The sequence below is a fragment of the Parasteatoda tepidariorum genome, chromosome 9, assembly GCF_043381705.1.
Source record: "Parasteatoda tepidariorum isolate YZ-2023 chromosome 9, CAS_Ptep_4.0, whole genome shotgun sequence".
Classification (NCBI taxonomy): domain Eukaryota; kingdom Metazoa; phylum Arthropoda; class Arachnida; order Araneae; family Theridiidae; genus Parasteatoda; species Parasteatoda tepidariorum.
In genome coordinates this window covers 90,381,890-90,405,058 of record NC_092212.1, presented here as the reverse complement: position 1 = coordinate 90,405,058, position 23,169 = coordinate 90,381,890, and the positions used below count along the sequence as shown (strand labels likewise).

The 23,169-nt window shown below is 28.9% G+C and overlaps 1 long non-coding RNA gene across 1 annotated transcript; it reads right to left on the bottom strand.

Annotated features, from left to right (window-relative positions):
• Window positions 1-330: 330 nt before the first annotated feature.
• Window positions 331-18,751, bottom strand: LOC107443274 (uncharacterized). Its single transcript, XR_001583962.3, has 5 exons — window positions 18,657-18,751; window positions 18,465-18,573; window positions 16,200-16,326; window positions 6,024-6,100; window positions 331-475 (listed from the first exon to the last, which is right to left on the bottom strand). It is a non-coding gene; the product is annotated as an uncharacterized lncRNA (long non-coding RNA).
• Window positions 18,752-23,169: the final 4,418 nt, after the last annotated feature.

Below are 23,169 nucleotides of genomic sequence, written 5' to 3'. Positions count from 1 at the left end.
AGAGACGAAAAGAAACTAACTTCCCTGTATTTTCCAAAATTGTAGAGAAAAAAAAAATCAAAATTCCCTGTTATTTCAGGTGATTTTAAAATTCCCTGTATTTCCCCTGTGAAGTGGAAACCCTGGACAATTAGGAAACTGTACATATTTACTATTTGGAAACAATCTCTGGCATAGTTGATTTTAGACTGAAAAATTAAGCTTTTTTAAAACATCACTTCATACCTACTTTCACTAAACTATTGCAAATATAAATTTCAAAGCTTTATTTATAAACTAAATAAAGAAAAGAGATGTACAGTCCGCAAAAAAAAAAAAGATATNTTTTGCTTCTGATTTAAGATATTAAAATAGTAGGTTGCTCTGTCTCTCACTTCATCATCACAATCAAGAAGACTCCTCTGCAGAAGTACTAAAATATGTGGGAAAAGCTCATCACAGTGAGAGCCAAACTAAGCCAAGGAACTGACAGCAGCTGCAAAATAAATGCATATACTTTCAAAACAATGAATCATATGAATGTAATACATACCTGACAACACTGAACAAATAAAATAACAGAGATTTTACTATCGACATTTATCAGGCTACGAGTAAAGTTTTGATGCATCATGCATAATCATGTAAGTCAAAAAGAGAGATTCAAAATTGAAAATAATATAAGAACTTACATTTAGCAAAATAATATGTATATAAATCTTAATCTAAAGATGATTTTTTAAACCATTATTTATAAATTATCTTATAACCGTTGTTAAACAGCCAATCCAATTTTAGGTCTACGGCTTCTAATGTTCAACTCTGTATCCTTGTCATTTTGAACCCAATCTTGAAGACAAGGGAACTCTTGGATCAATCAAGAACAGGGCAAAATTTGCCTTCGTGGAGAACTTTTTGAAGGAACTAACCCGTCTTTGCAGTAGATGGCGGTGAAAACCACGAAAACGTCCAACAATTAGCCTAACTACAAGGAATACTTAAACTATTAACACTCAACGTACTGCAGTGCTAGCAATAGCACTATCTGTTGAAGAATAAGAGAAGTATTTTTGTCATCAGCGGTTATTTTATTGGGTAAATTTTTCTTTAAATAACTTTCTTGAAAAAATACAGAGAAATTTTAGAATATATGGGTTGACAGGTGATAGTCGTAAAATACAGGAGTAAAGCAAACAATTGGCAGGTATGGTAATAATAAAATTCGAAAATATCGTTATGCTTCACAAGAGATATGGGGCAGTGAGAACAAAGTATACAATTATTAAATAAGGTTTTTCAAAGTTTTTTTTTCATTTCAAAAAGTTTATAAAAGTAATTTTATGTTAAAGTTATAAATATTATTATGCTTCAATGTACATGGAATATCTTAACCTGGCTACCATGCTCATAAATTAAACGAATTCTTGAATATTTCTTTTCTTCTTCAAATTATGTGTCATGTAAATAAATGTCTTCATTGCTCCATTTTGCTACTCAATGTTGCCATATTTATACTAAATTTCAATAAACACCCATCCACACAAACAAAAAAAAAATTCTATGTTTTTCATACACCTAATATTTATATATTTTTAAGGACCAGTAAGCATTTATGTATGTGAATGTTGCATTTACATTAAAAACTTTGAAAAAGAAACAAAATGCATAAAACACAGGAAAATGAAGAAAGAAAAAATTGCATTATAAAAGAACTAATGTTGTCAACATTTAAATCTTTAATAACAATGTCTAACATATGTTGTGTTAGACAGTAATGTGATGGTTAGTTATTAAACACTTTATTCCATGATGATCTACTCTTATTACTGGCACTCATTATTTTGGTACTTTTTAATTCGTAAATAGACTAAAGACAAATCTCCCTCACACTAGCAAAACACTGTTTGATAGGTTGACCATGGAGCCAAAGAATAGATGCTGTCTATTTTTCCAGAAGTCAATGAGTGCAGCAGTTTGCCAAACCAATGAGCTGAGACAGTGCAAACTACAAACTAGGTTGGAGAATAAAAATAGCAGTTACTGCAGGTTCAAAAAATGTTCCTCTATTTATGTTTTAGTGCAATTTTTATTTGTAAAGTAAAAACCAATTTAAATTTTTTTTTGTTGTTACATTTAATAGACTATATTACTTATATTTCTAATAAATGAGTCAAACTTAAAAGATATGCTAAATCAATCTTTTATTATTCCTAATTAAATTTAGTTTAATTTCTTAATGTTTATTTCACAGGTTAAAATAAAATTAGTTTTTCTTCTTGATTTCGTGTTTAACAAATTATAAATTAAAATGATAATTAAATTTAATTACGTTTAAGGAAAACTTTCTACAGAACCCAGTAGTAGAGAACCTCCAGCAGATGATTTTTCATCTTAGATTTCTCAAAATTTTTAAAAAGTAAATCGAGATTACTCCTTTTTAAAAAGATTACTTAATTTGAATAAAGAGCTGAATGGAGAGAATACCACAAAGAGCAACCACTAAAGATTGTTTTAGCTAGAATTTTAAATTGATTAAATAAAAAATAACAAAAATTTTGAAATCACACAAATTTAAAAGATAATTCGCTCTAGAAATGATGTTTTTTCTTTCATTTTTTGAAAGAACACCATAATTTTTAAAGAACAGGATAAAAACATTTTATATTTTAATAAAATATAACTATGAATGGGGATTTTGTTGCAAATTTTAACGGTTCGGGACTTCGTGAAATTGGAGGGGGAGGGCTGTAAATTCCCTTTTAAAAATTAGACTTTTCGGCAACCTAAATCCATTATTATTTTTTTTTAAAAAATAGTTAAAATCATGACATTTCAGGACAAATTTTGTTCAATACTGAAATCCATGATTTTCAAGACTTTCCAGGTGCGCAGATACCCTGCTTAGAATAGCTTCCGATATTGGACTGAGATTGAAGTGTTCAAGCATTTCTATCTAGGTCCCTTATAGGCTTATAATGTTGGTTAAATATTGGAGTGTTTATACTTTTTAATATTGGTCCTAGATAGAAAGGAATCTTGTTCCAATAATGGAAGTCCTTCTAGGACCAATACTTAAAAATCCAGACATCCCAATGTTAAACCAAACCTCGGTGCATGTTCTTATTGAAGCAAATTTTAGCCCAATTCTGAAGTGCAAAAGAAAAAAAAATCAAAGTTGAGTTATATTTGGCATCTTCGCATGATACGGTACATATTGCAACGAAATATTTTCAAAAATAAATTTTGTTTTTATCAATTTTCGAAAATTCTATTTTAGCGTTTATAGCAATAGCAATAAAAAGAAAAATAGTTGCGAAGCCACTTTTTACGTTTTCTCAAATGTACTGAAAAACTGGGGCCAAAGTAAAACTGATGCTTGAGTAGCGTTTTGGCCATTACTTTTTATTGGCGAGGCGGCTAACCAAAGATTTTGGAGCAATATTTTTTTTAAAATATTTTTTTACTTTTTATTTTTTTATTTTTACAAAAACTAACGTTTTTGAAATGAAAGTTTTTGATGCTAAGTATAGGGTCACTGTTATGGGATACTAAAAGAAAACAAAATTTTTTTAATACTAAATAGATAAAACTTTTTTGAAAAAAAAACGCGCTGGAAAGCAGTAGATATTTCAAAAAAAGTAGCAATAAAGGAAATAAAATAATAAAAAGACCACTGAAGCCGACGTCTTCAGGGGGTACCGGCCCCGGTAGCCATAAAACATTAGTTTTTAGTGTTTCCTTTTCATTCGGCTTGCTTGTGAAATCGATGTTTGACCTGGTTAAGTGAGTTTTTATTTTCTGATGATTTTGTTTGAGTTTCTTTTCTAAATTGGTTATTTGTATTTCATGTTTTATACTGGACTTCTATACAAAACCATCGGAGTATTGAGGGAGTTGAGAATTTAGGCATTTGCTTTTCCCTCAATTAGAAATGGTTCTGTTTTATGGCTACCGGGGCCGGTACCCCCTGAAGACGTCGGCTTCGGTGGTCATATTTTTATTTTTATTTCCTTCGTTTCCTTACTGTTATGCGCTAACTCTGCGTTGTTAAATTTGAAATTTCTCTTGAAAAGTCTTGGATTTTTAGTTAACTAAAAAAATTTATTAAGAAACTGTTTTCGCCGCTCTCTTTAATTGAGTTATTTTATTTTATAACTATCGAGGAACAGTCGACCCAGTTTTAGGGCTTACGACTACTAATGTTCATCTCCGTAGCCTTGAAATTTTGAATCAATCCAGAAGACAAGGAAACTCCTGGATCAGTAACCCCAGAGGTATTGATTTGCTATGGAAACATGGAGGACTTGGAGACTCAACAGATTTAACGGGCATCAGTCACCATTTACTACACGGGGAGTCTTCGGTCCGTGGAGACCGAACTCTAGACCACTTAGATATGGGTCCAGTGCCCTACCAGCAAAGCTATCCAGGCCTTTTAGTTGAGTTAATATTTTTTTAATACCTAACTTTTTATAGGTGGGGGTAGGTAACAAAAAGTTTCATTAATTATTTCCTACGATAGGCTAATTTTTGAAAGCTAAGTCCAATTTCCTGTTCAATTTCATGGTCAGAAATCAGCTGAACTTGTTTTTGGTCATAATTATATTTAGTGTCTGGGGTGCTAATTTTTTTAGCGTTTATTATAAAATCATTATTAATAATTTCAGTTTATGTATATGTGTGACCTATTGCTAATTCGTAATAAACATTGCTGAAAGTAAATAACGTTCATTATTCATTGATAAAGATCTTAAAATCATTTAACCATTTTCAACTTCAGATTATGCATCGAAGAATTGATGAAAATTAAAAAAGTCATCGGTGAAAAATATTTAAATTTTGTTATTTGTACACGCAAAATAATTGCTAAAATTTAAAAAAAAATCAGTTTTGAAAAGTAAAATTTTTTTGCTCATTGGAAATGCTTTATACACTTATTTTACATTCTAATTTCTATCATAATTCTACTAAATGTTTAGTAACAAAATAAAAATCTGTATTGTTTAAGTATAAAAAATAAATTATTTCTTACTTTCGTGTTTCATATTACTACTTTCTTTAAAATTTAGCAATGACGCAGAATTTTTATTAAACACATTTTTCATAAAATTTTGTATTAATTTAGATCAAAATGAGTGAAAATATCATATTTAGCATTTTAACAATTTATGGTTATAAAATACAGCATGAAATGCCGGATGGCTCATGTCCAAACAATTTTTAAAATTTTCCTTTCTTCGCAGTTATTTAGATCGAAGAGAAACAGTTATTCATCATTGAAATATAATTTTAAAATCAATTTTTAATAAATTTTTGAATATCAAGGATAAAAATTTTTGAACTACTTTTTTAGATTGTATTTTTTAGCATAAATATAATTCCGATAAAGTAAGAGATGTTTTTAGTAACCATTAGACTGATGTTATAATTAAAAAAATACCAAAATATATTTTTACTTGTAATTAGATTGTCAGAAAAAAATGTATAAAAGGGAAACCGATGTTCTATCTGAGTCAAATGGTTAAACTTGATTGATTTTTTTTTACAGCAAATTTTATTTCAGTTGATTTTAAAAATTAAAATAAAGAGTCAGATTCTAAGATTTTTACACTTAAGATCCCTCATTAGATTAATGATCGCTGTTTTTTAGTAATTAGTATACGCTTTTCAATAATTTAACGCGCACGCGAGGGTGTTTTTCAAAATATTAATTCAATTATCTTCAGCAATTTTCTATAGGTTATATCACTCCAGAAATTTTTCATTAAATATAAAAAAAATGTGTTCAACAAAATTAAAGTTAATTGGAGCAGTAGTTTCAGAGAAAATGTTTGTGTTGCAGTTAACTGTTTTGAGAAGAAAAGAAAGCTAGTAAAAGAAACACGTATCAAAAGTTGACTAATGGCATCAAAATCTTTTAAAAAACCATAAAAAAATATTTCCATTGCAAGTAGAACAAAACTAAAATATTTTTAGAACCATGATTGATAAATAAAAGTTACGTGGACATCTTAATTTATGAAACAAGAGAAAAAATTTCTTACCAGAATTATGTTACTCCACATTAGACAGCATTTACACCCTAACATCCCTGTCCAAAAATTAAGGGCCACGAATTGTCCTGCGTAAATTGAAAAGATAACAAAAAGCATAAGCAAAGTTTTATTAAGCATTTCAATTCACAAAATGAAATAAAAATTTATCAATATTTTCACAATACTTTTAATTAAAATAACGAATATGTGCATGGTGCAAAAGAAACATGTGAGTAGCATAGAAGAGGTGGCATAAGTTTTTACTGCGTTTTTATAAGACTTGAGATTACTTATTTCTATAAGATATACACTGAACAATAAAAATGAATTAAAAATCATTAAACTTAAGTATTGCTTTTTCTTTCCCTCACAATGCATGCATGCGATTTACTATTTAATAGGTAAAGACAAGATGACTGACATGTTTGTATAAATTTTCTTTTTGTGTAAATTTCCAGTTTTCTATGTGTGATTTGTTCTCTTGTTTATTAGATCAAGGTTGGTAGCCAAATCTTTCACCAAAAATAAACACTTTTTAAATACTTTGTAAACACTAGAAATCTTTTTTCAAGCACTAAAAATATTTACAAAATGCAAACTAGTTATCAAAGACTTTTCATGATCATGATAAAATAACTAGTTACTGACAAAGAACGCTTTTCTTGATTTCATTATCCATCATAAAAAAATCGAGAGATTTTTCGGTTTCGATTTCAGAGGGTGGAAAATGAAACCTGAAATTGAGAATATCATGCAAATTGCAGCAGAGTTCCACATGAGAGTGCAAGAATCTCACCAAATCCAGTTCAGTAATCGTACGTGCAGACCCGCAAGAATTTCATCAAACATGCAAAAGGATTGACGCTTTTAAATGAATTGTGAAAACGTTGAATGGAACAATGTGGAAAGCATGCTTTTGAATAATACGTGGCGAAAATCGACATGGTCAAGAAAAAAGTCTCATTTTCGAAAAGGGAAAATTAAGCACTTTCTAAAAACACCCAAAACAAAAAGCACCTTTTAGGGCTTTTGGAAAACAAAAATTAAAAATTTACACCTTTAAGCACTTTTTAAAAACGCTACGCACCACGTAGATTAAAAATTCGCTACATTTTGTTGTGATCTTAACTTATGTCTGTATGATGATCGAGGAAAATTTTTAGAGCAATCACGATTTTCTTCGAAGGGCTAAAGTTACTGCTTCCGCGGAAGATTTAAAGGGTTACCGAGACTTTAAACTTTATAACATTTTTGAAACCCACAATTATATTTAGGTACATTAATCATTATTTATTTAATCATTATTTACATCATCATTATCACAATCATTATTTACTTAATATTTCGGATGTCTTTACTGAATTATTTAAAGTAAATTGACAGAAGAAAAAGCACATACTTATGAAAAAATAAATACAAACAATAAATACATTTCTGTATTGATGGACTTACAGAAATTTGCATTAGTATTTCCCATTACGATCTTCAAATCAAAACTAAATTCGTTAATAAAGAAATGTGCTTCCCTAACAACTAATTTCAATAAGTTCTTTTTAGTTTTCATTTCAACGGCCTATTTCATTCATTTTTAGCTTATGACTGAAAACAAATCTATGCCTAGATTAGATTCCGCTTGCTAATTCAACAGTCGGATATCAAACCTAATTTAAGATACGAAAAAATTTCATTCCTACTATTAAATATTTCGAAAATGAAATAGCCCGTTATAGGTTCATAAATTTATAATTGTCTTTTAGTAGTTTTTTATAATTGGTAGTCCTTCATATTAGTAATGCTTTTAATAATTAGTTTGTATATTCACCTAATGAACTTAATTTATGAAATCGGGGTTCCACAGAAGGAAGTTTGATTATTAAGGGTTCCACAAACGAAAAAAAAATTGTGACCTGCTAGGATAACGTATAAATTCAAATGTTACTTCAAATAAAAACTACTAGTTAACCAAAATAATAAATTTTTCAGAAGTTGGATACAGGATGTTTTGGGTCGTAACCTTTTTGGCGTTTGCAATAACAAAAATTTTTTCACAGGCTGACAATTGCTCACTAGATGTTAATGTTCAGAGAAAAATTAAAACATGTGGTTGTTTGGTCGGTTAATGGACTAAGACATATTTTTATTCATATTTAACAAATAGATTTGTTGTTTCACAATAAGGAGGTTAGATAATAATAACAGCAGCCCTGTACTTTATCCTTAAGGAGCCTACCAGTTGACAGCTGCGGCCAGAAGTTTTATTTGAAGAGAAAAATTATAAGGAGGTTAAACTCAAACCTTTCTTTCTAGATCATAAATATGTTAAAACTTGTTTTAGACCGAACTTTTTGTCGTGTGGTCTAACAATTTCCCACATTGCGCCTACGTTTGTGGCCTATTGTTTTCTTGGTCAGTGAAAATGTGTTTTGAATCTAACCCTTTTTTTTTAATGTGGGTAAAATTTTTGTTGGATTTAAGTATTTTCGAGATCTGACGAAATATGCAAAGAGTGAAATTAGCATTAATGAAATCATAATTTTGAAGAAAACTTTCATAAAAAGTTTTTATTGTCTTAATAAAAAAAATTGAATAAAATTAAGTGTACATGGCATGTAGAGTGCGAAAAATTAAAAAGAGTCTACCCTTAAATAACTTTTGATCTAATCATCGATTTTAATGTGCTAAAACCAGAGTGCGTAGCCAAATTCAACAAAAAAAAAGCAGCTTTTAAGTGCTCAAAAAATATTTGTGAGCACTTTAAAAAATATCATAATTAGAATATGAGCACTAATAAAAATTTTCTCTTCCTATTGTTGGAAGTTCCTCTTATATGCATTAACAAAATGCAAAATAATTTTCAAGAACTTCATGTGATCATGATTAAATAGTTAGTTTCTAACAAAGAACTCTTTTCTTAATTGCATTTGCCACCATAAAAAAACTAATACACAATTTTAAGCATATTTAATATTGAGCGACCCATTATATTTCTTAAATCAATACAAATTACTTTATTAAGGTAAAGAAATTTATTCAAAATTATAATTAATTTAACTATTATTTATAAAGGTTCACAAGTGTATTTCTTAGATTTAAATGAAAGTTATTTATAAAAGCATATTCAACAAAACATTGACAAGATTATGTTATTGATTATATCGAATTTATAGAGATATGTAAAGAATTAAGCAAATTAAGAAAATTTAAATAAATTAGTATTACAAATGTAGATTAGTAAATGACCCCTAATAATTTTTATTGTTTAAATGTTTTTAGGAGTAAATTATTATATGACCCCTAAATTCATAATATTTAACAAACTTGAGATGATTGAACTTTTTTATCTCAATTGTTTTTAAATAAAATCATGAAGAATTTAGAGTTTTTTGGAGTAACATAAGATTTTTTGCTGCATTTAAAATAGCGAAAGCCACTAACTTCATACTTTTTTAATTGATTGATTTATTGATTGAATGTAGGGTTTAATTGCACAAAGTCTAAATAAGGACATGCTGCGAAAAACAATCCATACTTTTTTAAGTCTTGCCTTTAAGTATTATTGAGTTTTTCATAAAACAAATCAAGAGCACTGAAAATTTTAAAAGTATTAATACAACAACAAAAAGTAATAGAAAAATTAATTAAAAACAAGAATTTTTTTTTTTAAATGTGGTAAATTATAGGTGGATGGTCCCTTAGATAAAAATATTGCTATTAAAAATCTCTATCAATTTTTATCTTTATTAAATTAAGGAATAAATGCGAGACGGAAATTTAAGAGGCAATAAAGTTTTTCAATTCTTGATTGCTCTGGGGATAAACATCAAAATACGTAATTAGTGAATGATCCCCATGTCAAATTCAAAGATTATGGTACTAATCTATACATAATGAGAGAGAGAGGGCCATTTAGCTTGCTAATGAGGAAGACGACAGCACTTCATCAACGATGAAATTAACATGAGAAAAAATGTTTTCCTTTGCTATTAGGAAAAAAATTGGCTATGTTTAGTTAATCCCAATGATCAGCAAAAATGAGAGAATTTTTCGATTCAATTTCAGAGGGCGGCAAATGAAGTCTGAAAATTCTGAAATTGAGAATCTCTTGCAAAAGGCAATATTTAATCAAACGTGTAAAATGATTGGCAGACCGACGGTAAGCCGAAATGGATCGTAGTCGAACGAATTGCGTAAACGTTAAATGTTATAATTATACAACAGTCGTTGAACAGCCTACCCAATTTTGGTTTTATGACTACTAATGTTCAACTCAGTAGCCTTATAAATTTAAGCCCAATCCAGAAGACAAATAAACTTCTGGATCAGTATCTCTAGAGGTATGATTTGTTATGGGAACATGGAGGTCCTTGTGGCCCGGCATATTTAACGTATAGTAGTAACCATTTACTATACGGGGAGTACCAGGCTATCCTGACCAGTGTAAACACCGGGAAAGCCTGGTCGGTAGGGTGCTGGACCGATGTCCAAGAGGTCGCGGGTTCAATCCTTGCCAGCTGAAGAATGAATTAGTGAAAATGGTAGAAAATGGTGACTGATGCACGTTAAATATGTCGAGTCTTAAAGTCCTCCATGTTCCCATAACAAATCCATACCTCTGGGGGGTACCGATCCAGGAGTTCACTTGTCTTCTGAATTGCGCTCAAAATTACAAGGCTACGGCTGTTCAACGATGGGTTCAAAATAAAATAAAATGACGAGTCGTGATTGCTCAGGAGATAGAGCGTTCGTCGTTCAATAATGCGAACCCAGGGGGATACGAATTCCGCATCCGGCATGCACCAACCACAGTGCTGGCGTGAAATATCCTCAGTGGTACACGGATCATGGGTTAGAGTCCCCTTGCCATCAGGCTAACCATGCGAGGTACTCGCGGTCTTCCTCTCCGTGTAACGCAACTGCGGGTTAGCTCGAAGCCTCCGAGATAGGGTGTTCCAGCCGAAATATTGTTTCTACTCTCTAGTTGTGACGTTACTCTCTGGGGGTTAAATTTTAAGTAGACGAAGGACAAGGTCGAAAAGAAAGACAGCGAACTGAGGTAGCCATTTAAACCGATTGGAAGCGACGTATTTGAAAAGTGTTCATCTTTGAAAAGCAAACCTTTTGAGAAGTAAGTTCACTTTATCTTATTTAAATACATTTAAATGTTTATTCTAATGTATTAGATATATTATATTGTTTTAATCACATTTAACGTTTAAATTAAAAGCGTATTGATTATAATCACACCCTGTAACAATGAGTAACTTATCGAAAAAAATTGTTCATTCCTTTTCAAGTTATTAAAATGCTAACTCTATCTGTTTATTTTGTATAAAAGATACTAATATGATTTATTTGATAGATATTTTACAGATTACATAGTAATTGAGATTAGTTAAATTATTTTAGATTACATTAAATCTATTTTCTAGCATTACATCGTGCAAATATTGGATTATTCGACGCTATATTACATTTTTCTCTTCTTTGATGTGAAAAACCTGTAATTCTTATTTGTACAATATTTTTCATATTGTATATTTTATTTTTTGTAATATATTAAGTACAAACAAAATTTACAGTACATTTCTGTTGAATATCTTATTTATCTACATATCAATGACAAATAGTTATGTTAATAAAGAATAGTTCTGCTTGAAACATAAACATGAGATTTTATGTCATACTTTTTTACTATTCTTGCATGTAATATTGAAGATCAAGTAATAAAACTTATCCATTTACATGTATGCTAAAATAATTTTTTATAAATTTTCTTATTCTTCTAATTTGTCTTGAATAATTAGTTTTCAGATTTAAATTTTGAGAAGACTGATTTTATACCTTCCTTTAAGACTTAATATGTGTTTTTAAAATTACATAGCATCTTTATTTTGGTTTGCAGTTTTAGTATTAAGTTGACTTTTTTATAATTATTTGACATTTAACATATTAATGAATAAATATTAATAATATTTACATAAGTACCTCTCAATTAATTTATATAAATTAAATGTATAAAATATTAAATGTTTGAATTTTTAATTTAAATTTTCAGTAGTGAATAATTGTTATAGTTTCTTGTTTAATTCAAATTTTTAAAAATTCTTTGCAGCTTTAATTCGATTAAGTACATTAAGCAAAGATGAAGTCATATTTTATTATTAAGTATCTTTTATTAAATAGTTTTATTTGTTACCAGGTATGTAATATAGTAGGCAATGCTTGATGCATCAATATTTACTAAGGTCTGGTACCTATAAATTTAATTATTTACACATGCATATAAAAACAATTGTTTTTATTTTCTTGTTTTCGGTTTTGAATTATTAGCACAATTTTTCTAATTTTAAATTCTTGAAACACAGATTACTCATATATACAAAATTTTAATTTATGTTCCTAAAATTATACTGTAGTTTTAGTTCTGATTTTCCATTTGGTTTGGTTTGAAACATCATATAAACATAAGGTCTTATTTAATTTTTAAGTATTTTCTATTGACTATTTTCTTATTACGTAACATGTAAAATAAAAAGCAAGTATACTATCTATCAATGTGTATAAAAGTGTTTTAAACATCAAAGCAATTACCGTTTAATTTTTTTAATTAGTCTATTTCCAGTTTTCCAAAATTAATAAATTCTCTGATTTTAAACTTAAAACCTGATTTTATCTACATTTAAAATTTTAAGTAGCTTTATTTTGATTTGCATATTAGTTTTGGTTTGAAGCATTTTGTAAACATAAATATCTTATATTACCTACTGTTTTGCTTTTCTTTTAATTACCTGACATTTTTTTAATAACATTAAAAAACAATAAAGTAACTGTGTCTAGTACTTCAAATAATTTATATACAATAAAGTAAAACTAGAAATACATATAGTTTTAATTTTGCTTTACTAGCAAATATTTTTGAAATCTATATATAAATTTTATGAAAACACATATGATTGTACTATAAATGACAGTGAAAACAATAAAATAATTTTTTAATGAAAATAATAAAAACTAATTTCTATAGATTAAACATAGCATATTATTTTATGATGTGCTATGACTTTATATATTAATTGATAAATATTTAAATATAGGTTTAATATTACTTTGCATCTTTAGTTTATTTCAAAACATTATGTGTATGAAGTCGTACATTTATTTTAAACTTAGTCGACTTGTGAAATTTTTTTCTTCTATTATTTTATGCCTTACATGCTATCAAGTGATGTTATCTACTACACTAATATCCATAGGTGTAATTGTCTGTGTAAAAAATTAACAGACATTAAGCCGTGATTTTAATTAAATAGCAGTAATTCTGTTATTGTTGTTTTTACAACAAATAAGTAAAAAATCTTTAAAATTTATTTTTTTTACTTGTAATAAATAAATCTCACTAAGAAAAGATATTACAGACTATAAAAGCCATTACTGAAACTAGTTTTGTTCATAATTTTGCATGAAATAAGTATGAAAAGCAATAAGATATTTTTTCACCATTTTAGCTACAGAAAGTAACTATTTTAAAACAAATTATGTGACTATTTTGCCGTGATATTTTGAATCTGTTTCATATACTTTTTTTTTATTTCTTACTTTTCAAGCATTAGATTGACCCATATGTTATAAATTTGTTAAAACTGTTCCTGAAATTATAATGATGATACTATTTAATTTATAATTTTAGATGCCTTTTCAATTAGAAGTATATATAAAATTGAGTTTTTTTTTAATTATTATTTATTTGCTTTTTAAATTCATATCAAATTAGATACTTATTTTTTGTAAATAAATGGAACATGCTATATGCATTTCTTTTGCAGATGCCACTATCATGCTGTGTACCTGGATACCGTTCTAGTTACGAAGGAGAAGCATATACAAATATCACTAGTTTCCCAAAAGATTTAGAATGAAGGAATCGATGAGAGAAACTCTCTCGTCGAAAAGACTTTCAAGCTACTGATTCTACAGTTATCTGTTTTAAGTACTTTGAAGAACGCTTTATTGAAAGAGAACATAAAGCAGTACGAGCAGATGGTTCGCTACTTGTTGTACCTCGAAAGAGCACAGACTTAACTTCTGATACATTCCCCTCTATTTTCCCAAATTTACCTCATCATTACTTGCCGAATTAAGGCCCCAAGGAATAATAATTAAGGAATTAAGGCCCCCAAAAAGAAAAGCACCAGAAGAAAGAATTTATTGCTCTTGAAAATAGAAGGGAAGAAGAATTTAAGCAATGGTCTGCTGATGACAAAATTAAAGATTATGAAGACTTTATATACAATTTTGAAAAGAAGCTGCCAGAATAGTGGATTGTCATTCATAAAAAGGATAATATTTTCATCTTTATTTATGAGTATTGCATTTTTTAATAGAGTACAAAAATCTTTATTTTTGTACAGTTTATCAGCATTATTGTGAATAAAAACTTTTCCAATCTTTAGTATTATTAATATTTAGTATGGGTTTAACTTTAAGAAATATTTACTTCATATGGTTTATAGTTTGAGCAGGAAAAGATTACATTACGTATTATTAACATGATGTATTATTTTTTAATCGAAATTTATTCTTTACATAATAATGATGTGGAAAGAAAGTAAAGCAATATAATTTTCTGCACAAAAATTTAATCATAAAATAATGTAATCTTTTGTTGCATTATTTACATATTTTTTAAGGAAAAAATTCTTCAGATTAAAGTGGATTATGAAAAATATAAAATTTTCAATCAACAGATATAAATTATAAATGGATGACAGTAAAAAATATTCGATAGCTTTATTTTCCTAAAAACGATTTATATGTTTTAACATCATAAGAATTTTAAATAATGAAGTGAAATTCACTTAAATTATCACTTTCAATTAAGATCTTAAAAAAACTATTCTGACGTGCAAGGGAGACCCAAAATTATTAATCTGAACAAAAGAAAAAGCAAGACATTCTTTTCTACCATGTTATCCACTTGTTCGTGACGTCAGAATTCTTACTTGAAGGCTTGTTCACCCTATCTAAGAGTTATTGGTTAGCTCCATCAAAATGTCCTCCACAAGGGCAAATTTCTCCCAATACTCGATCCAGGAGTTCCCTTGTCTCATGGATTGGGCTCAAAATTACAAGGCTACGTAGTTGAACATTAGTAGTCATTAACCCAAAAAATATAGGTAAAAAGTATTTCCAATAGTGTGTAAAAACACACACAATTTTAGAGTATTCCTTGTTAAATCTATTTAAATCATCCTCCCCCCACGCCCCCTCACAAAAAAAAAAGCTTTACCGAATGTAGAATAGTGGCCCAATAATCGTTTAATCTCTAATTTGATAGTATACTTAAGTTTCCACGTTCTTCAATGAATAAAAAGAAATAAGGAGTCGGTAACTATGCATCACTGTCATAAATTACTGAATCAGTACATCTACTGATCTCACGTAAAAAAACAAATTGTTTGTACAAGTAAATTTGCGAAAGAGCAGTCAAAAATATTTTTAAGCACTATATACATTAACAAAAGGCAAAATTATTTTCAAAAATTTTACATGATCAGGATAAAATAACTAGTTTTCTGACAAAGAACTCTTTTCTTAATTATATTAGCCATTATGATTGCGAGATTTTCCAGTTCAATATCAAAGAGTGGAAAATGAAGTCTGAAATTAAGAATATCTTGCAAAATGCAACAGTGTTGCACACGAGAGTGCAAGAATCTCACCAAACCCAGATGAGTAGGCGCACATGCGGTTTCGGAAGTATTTCATCTAACATGTAAAATGATTGACGCTTTCTCAAGGTATGGACGACGGTAAGCGGAAATGGATTGTGGTTGAATGAATTGTGAAAACGTTGAATAGAACAATGTGACAAGCACGCTTTTGATATACGTGGTGAAAATCGACATGGTAAAGGAACAAAATCTCATTTTTGAAAAGGGAAAAATTAAGCACTTTTTAAATACATCCAATGGAAAAAGCACTTTTCCGGGCTTTTAAGAAACGAAAATCGAAAATAAGCTCCTTTAAGCACTTTTTGAAAAAGCTAAGCACCATGCCGGTAAGATCCCAAAAGAATGAAAGTTGAAGATATACAAGAATCAAGTAAGTGTTAAAGTTATGTTAGAGGGATTTTTTTTCTGGAGAAAATTTTGAAAATATAGTCAAAATAGGAAAATCGGTACTTACCGTACTAAAAATGAAGTGCATTTCTCAAAGTTCAATCTCCCAACCCTTATCAGTAAATTCAGATAGTATTCTCAAGAGGTCGCACACATAAATAAAGAGCGGGTACATCAAAGCACACTCCAGTTCACTAGAAAAGAGGAAATTAAAGAATAAATATCAATATAAAAACAGATATGAAAAATCAGAGAAATTAAATAACACAGTCAATACTCAATATCGTAGTTTGAGCAGAAATGATTGTTATAATGTGAGAATACTGTCATAGTCAAAAAAATATTTGGGGGGGGATATATTTATCGACCATGTCAGCCTTCATTTTTGAAAAGGAACGTGTCTTATATACTAGTGAATTGTAAACGTAATTTTGTAGCGGTAGACACACTACAGTACCCCCCCCCCTGAATTATAGCTGTGACAGAATTCGATGAACAGATACCACTGGTTGATTCATTGCTGTTTTGTATTTTGAAAAGTATTATTGATAAATTTATTGCATCCTTTAAAAACAGCCATAAGCATTGTGAATGACAATAAATTACCACCACCTAGGATAAGAATTAACACTAAACATGCCAACACTTAATCTATACCTATTTCTGTCATAGCCGGTACTTTATGTTTCTTGATTGAATGTATGAAATGTGGACGTTCGGAAGGAAATAAATTTAAAAAAACTTTATTATAATTAAACGAAATTATATATTGCCAATTTTTATGTATAACAAAGAATAAGAATTTTTAATTCATTGCTCAATGCATTTTCTTACATTACATCCATTGTACATTTTCCGCAAACATATTTCTTCTAATCATTATTATTTCTATAATTCTTACAATTATCCTTATAATTAATATTATTTTTTCTAAAAATTTGCGCTATCTTTGGCTATATCGCTATATTTCGACATTTTTCTGGGTAAAAACTAACAGTTAATTAGAAATGAAGTAACGCCAACAAAATAAAATATAAGCGACTTACCAAAACATTTAGTTTTTGTCACTTTTTCTTATACAAAAATGCCAATCTAAGATTTTAAGTACTTTCTTGAAATTTGAATTGACAGTGAACTCACTACGCAATAGTCTTTGCAGAAATGTGCAATTCATCGAGTGTAATACGTTGTACATGCATTACATTGTAATTTCTGATTCAATAACCTTCGAAAGCAATAAAATTGTTCTCCGGGTCAAACGACCGGTTCTGGGCGAAATAGGTACACGACAAGTATTATTCGAAACAAACAAAATATAAAAAAATAATAAACGAATATTGTAACCAACTGTATATAATTGTTAGAAAAAGTCATGAAGTCAAACGTGCAAAAACGATGAGCCCATTTTCGATGCTCTTAACCGGTCATTTGACCGGTTAAGTGTTAAATCACGTCCTGAATAAATACTGCGATGTGTTTTCTTGTTAATCGTATGTATATAAACCGCGATCCATGATTTTAAATCAAGTGAATGCAATTTTAAAATTCGTTTAACCTAGAAAGGAAAAAGGGTGAAATATGGAAGTTTTTTTTCAGTCAATAGAAAAAGCAGAACTTTCTAAGAAAAAAACGGAACTTTTCTTTTACAGTCAAACTCCCGCTATAGTGAACGTTCAAGGAACCGAAATTTCTGTTCACTTTAACGGGGAATTCATTATGTCCGTACTGCAAACAATTTTAACTCATTTTTCCGAACTACTTCCTTTTATTACGCATTGTTTAATCAAATGACCAATAAAAAGAAATACAAATATAATTTTTAAAAAAAACAATATGTAGTAACAAAAAATGCGTTAACTTTTATTTTTAATTGCTCTTCGTTTTGCGCACAAAAAAAAATTAGGGATGGCCTTTATTTTTAAAAATGGATAACTGAGATAGAAGAAGCAAACAAGATATAATGCTTATGGCTACATTCAACTCAGTAGCTGGTTTTGAAAATGGGTTTATGTATTTTATGTAAAAATTTCAAAATTACCAAAAAATCAGTCGAAGACAGAAAAAAGTTCATAATTTCCAATTTCCTCTCTTTTTTCGGTTCACTATACCCACAAAAAATAATATATGTGCATAGCACGGCAAGGGAGCGAACATTTCGTTCACTATTCAGGAGTTCACTATAAATTATGTTTACTGTAGGGGGTTTGACTGTATTAATTTTAAAAAAAAGCGGAGAAAAACTGATCTCAATTATAACGGTGATCTGACTAAACAACATTGGATGCAAATAAAATAAAATATAAAAAGAATACCTTGAATCACACTTTCATACCTTGATTTTACTGTTACTACAACTTTTTTCTAATGTATTCTAGGGTTGTAGATGCACGATAAGCTGTCAACAAAGGACGAGCAGCTGGGATGGGAAACTAAATAAAAAGCTTAAAAAATACAAATGACACAGTTAAGAAATATACAAATATGAAACAGAGTTTTCAATTACAATTATTGAAATAAATTTAACCTTTCTTCCAGCACTTTTACATTCCAGATCATATTCTTCAAAGTTTTAAAACTTCTGATGAGTATATTTCCAAAGCTTCATTTAACTGATCAACCTATATGTGAAAATAAATGATTAATTAAAAAATATTTTAAATTTAACTGCAAATTAAAGTGAATACTACAGTCATTTGTATAATAACAACAGTTCACTTAGTAATAATTAATAGATTTTAGTTTATCAATTTAGTTGATAAACTAAACAGCTGGGGGAAAAACTCAATCTTAATGGTTCCTGAGGGTGATTTCAATATTCCAATTAACTAATTCAGACATTTTAAGTTACGAACTCAGACAAGATACAAAAGCGTCCTTTTTCTGAATAACCATATATTATATAACATATATTATAAACACAGGGTGCGTAGACAAATCTTTCAACAAAAAATAAACACCTTTTAAGCACTATATACATTAACAAAATACATTTTCAAACACTTTACACGATCATAATAAAATAACTAGTTTCTGACAAAGAGTTCTTTTTCTTGACTATATTAGCCATAATAAAATGATCAAGAAACTTTTAGGTTCGAAATCAGAGGGCGGAAAATGAAGCCTGAAATTGAGAATATTTAGCAAAATGCAGCAGAGTTGCATATGAAAGTGCAAGAATCTCACCGAACCCAGCTCAGTCGACGCACATGCGGACTCGCAAGTATTTCATCAAACATGTAAAAGGATTGACGCTTTTCTACGCCGTGGACCAATGGTACGCCGAAATGTAATGTGGTTAAATGAATTGTGAAAACGTTGAATAGAACAATGTGGAAAGCACGCATACGTGGTGAAAATCGACATGGTAAAGAAAAAAAAATCTCATTTTCGAAAAGGGAAAATTAAGCACTTTTTAAAAACATCCAATAACAAAAGCACCTGTAAGGGCGTTTAAAAAAAGAATATCGAAAATAAGCAAATTTAAGCACTTTTTAAAAACGATACACACCATCAGGGGTCTGTCCAGACATTTTGTGAAAGGTCCGTTTTTCGTGAAATTGTGAAAAAATTACTCACATTCATTCAACCAGGGTCCGCTTTTATGTATTTCTGCAAATAGGATCCGTTATTGCAAAAAAAAAAATTTTTTTTTCAAGGAGTTTTTAAATTGTATAGACATACAAGATTATGCTCAACACAGTAAAATTGTAATTAAAAAAATTAAATTTTAAAAATTAAATTTTAAAAAATAAACAACAATTGCTCCTTCTAAATTAGAGATGCAACATACAAATATTTGGTATTTAGCCTATACTGCTGAACGCAGAATATTAATTTCGGACGAATAATGGAAGAATCGTCTGCCGAAGACAAAACTTAATTCGTTTACATCCATCTTTCTTGTTTTCTGCCCTGGANAAAATATTTTAAATTTAACTGCAAATTAAAGTGAATACTACAGTCATTTGTATAATAACAACAGTTCACTTAGTAATAATTAATAGATTTTAGTTTATCAATTTAGCTGATAAACTAAACAGCTGGGGAAAAAATTCAATCTTAATGGTTCCTGGGGGTGACTTCAAGTATCCTAATTAACTAGTTCAGACATTTCAAGTTACGAACTCAGACAAGATACAAAAGCGTCCTTTTTCTGAATAGCCATATATTATATAACGTATATTCTAAACACAGGGTGCGTAGACAAATCTTTCAACAAAAAATAAGCACATTTTAAGCACTATATACATTAACAAAATGCAAAATAAATTTCAAAGACTTTACATGATCATAATAATATAACTAGTTCCTGACAAAGAGTTCTTTTTCTTGACTATATTAGCCATAATAAAATGATCAAGGAACTTTTAGGTTCGATACCCAAGTAGCACAGGGATATTGTAACAGCTTTAGTCTACATCGACCGACATTGTCAATATTGGCGAAAATCGAAATTGTGTGTACGATATTGTCTGATTCCCGTCGATTTCACATTAAAAATCTGTTTGTAAAACTTTTCATTTAAAATTTTATTGTGTTCTTAAAGCAAAATTAATCATTTAAAAGACAAAAAATGACGTCAAATTGTTATAATTCCAAAAAATAAATTTAAAATATAAATTTAGAGATATCCGAACAACACGCGGACAATATTTGATATCAATATTGTAATCGTGTTTTTGTCACGACATCGATCGTTTTCACTAAATACTGAAATCTGAGATATATACCACTCAGAACCGTAACCGTTAAGATGCTGTTTATCATCTACACTTGAGGACTATTTATCTTTTGTTAAATCCAAATTCGTCTCATAAGATTTATACCTTAGCGCATAATGTAAATGGAATGAATTTACATTCGATTCGATTTAGCGAGCCCGAAAACTCAAACCAGGTGAAGATGAATTAATGCACCTTGTTGAAGTGAGCGAATTCTCTGATCTTAGCAGATATGTGCTGTTTTTAATATATATAATTATATATTGCAAGAATTACATTGATTTCCTTCTTTTTCTTGTCCAGGCTGCTTAACTATTTAATTATATCACGTTATTCAATTCTCATATTCACAAACTGTGGCGTAATTTTATAGTATGTTTGGAGGTGTTAAGCCTTCTGGCATGCTTATGTTTATATTTTTTCACACCTGTCAACTTCGATGAAAAATATTATTTAATACCTGAAGTAATTAAAAATTTAAAAGCTAAGTGAGCTAACAAATAGATCATATTTACATATTTTTTAATTATTAATTTGTCATGGTAGATTGAAATGTTTTTTTTTTCGAAATTTTAAATTGAAGATTTAGTATGTCTACTAGATTGATTTAATATGTATACTGAAGATTTAATAAGATATCTAATGTTGCTGCTAGTAAGAAGTTTTTTTCTCAACCGTACAAGTTTGCAGTATATATATATATGTGTGTGTGTGTGTGTGTGTTTAATTATTATTTAATATTATGCTTAATGTATCTAATTAATATATAACGTTTAAATTACAAAAAAAATAATTGAATCATGAAAAATTTATGTGTCTACAATACATCTTACTTACCGAACCGAGTAGCTCATTAATCAAGTAATTCATAATTTCAGGAGGGGTTTTAACTTACATGAACTGAAGTTTGTTAAATATTATATCACATTAATCAATTCTGATACTCCCAAAGATCTTGTTTACTTTTATTGCTTGTTTACTTTTATTGGTTCTGTGCACTATAACAATTTGTCTGCTCTTCTCGGACTAAAAAAATGTCTGAGAGACTTGAAAGATGACGAACTTGTTCAATGTTTCTCCCATATACTCGTGCCAAAGAATAGGGTATCTCTCCTGATACTATTCTTTGGGTACATACATATATGTATTTATTAGGCTACATATAGGGTATCTGCACACCTAGAAAGTCATGGATTTCATTATTGAACAAAATTTGTCATGATCTTAACTATTTTTTTTAAAAAATTGCGGATTTAGATAACTGAAAAATCTTAATTTTAAAAATGGAATCCCCCTAATTTCACAGCGTTCTGAATATCTGAATTTGTAACAAAATATCCAATCTCAGTCGTATTTTATTAAAATATAAAATTTTTTGATTGTGTTCTTTAAAATAATTAAGGAAGGACATCCTTTCTAGAGCGAATTATCTTTTAAACTTCAGTGATTTCAGAATCTTATTAATTATTTTATTTGTTTAATTTTTTTTTCTATTTTAATCAATTTAAAATTCTTGCTTAGGCTTTTTATGTTACACTTACTTTTAAGAAGAAAAAAAGCAGCTTTAAATAACTATATAAAAGTTATTTGCTTTTGTATTTTTTTTCCAGCTATTTAAATGCTTCAACTCTTTCTTTACTCAATTTTTAATTTTAATATCAATAAATGAGAAGATTCATAGCCCCGTGGCAGATTTGCAGAGACACAACAACATTTTCGCTGAACATTATAGAGTCAGTTCTTGCAGAAAGATTTTTCTTTTGAAAAGTTTAAAAAAAAAATTTAGTTTTTGACAGGAATTTACCAGTTATATTTGAATCATGCATTTGAATAAAAACTTTTTGACGAGCTCAATATGCGTCGATAGCAGCGTAAATTGATGTATTTTTTCTGCTGTATTTTCGTCAGTTATTGATGATGATTTTCAAGTGGATATTAAATATCGCGATAAGCAACCTGAAAAATTCGAATCTTGTATTTGGGTATTTATTTTTTAGGTCAATAATTCTGTCGAATTTTATCAGTTATTGCTATTGATTTCTCCATAGTTTTTAAATCTGATAATTTTTATACAACAGCCTAATCAAGAAACGAAACACTCATTTTAGGTGACCAATTCATGTGAATTTGACGTCAATCTTTTCTTTTTTTTCGCCAAGTACTATTGCGGATTTAATAATTTGCAATTTTTTTTTTATTATGATGATTAGTTACAAAAGGCGAAGGAAATAATTTCTGCGTCCCCCTGCCTCCCAACAAAATGCAAAAATGTTACATATAATGTTATAATAAAAATCTTGTACGTTCGATGAAAAA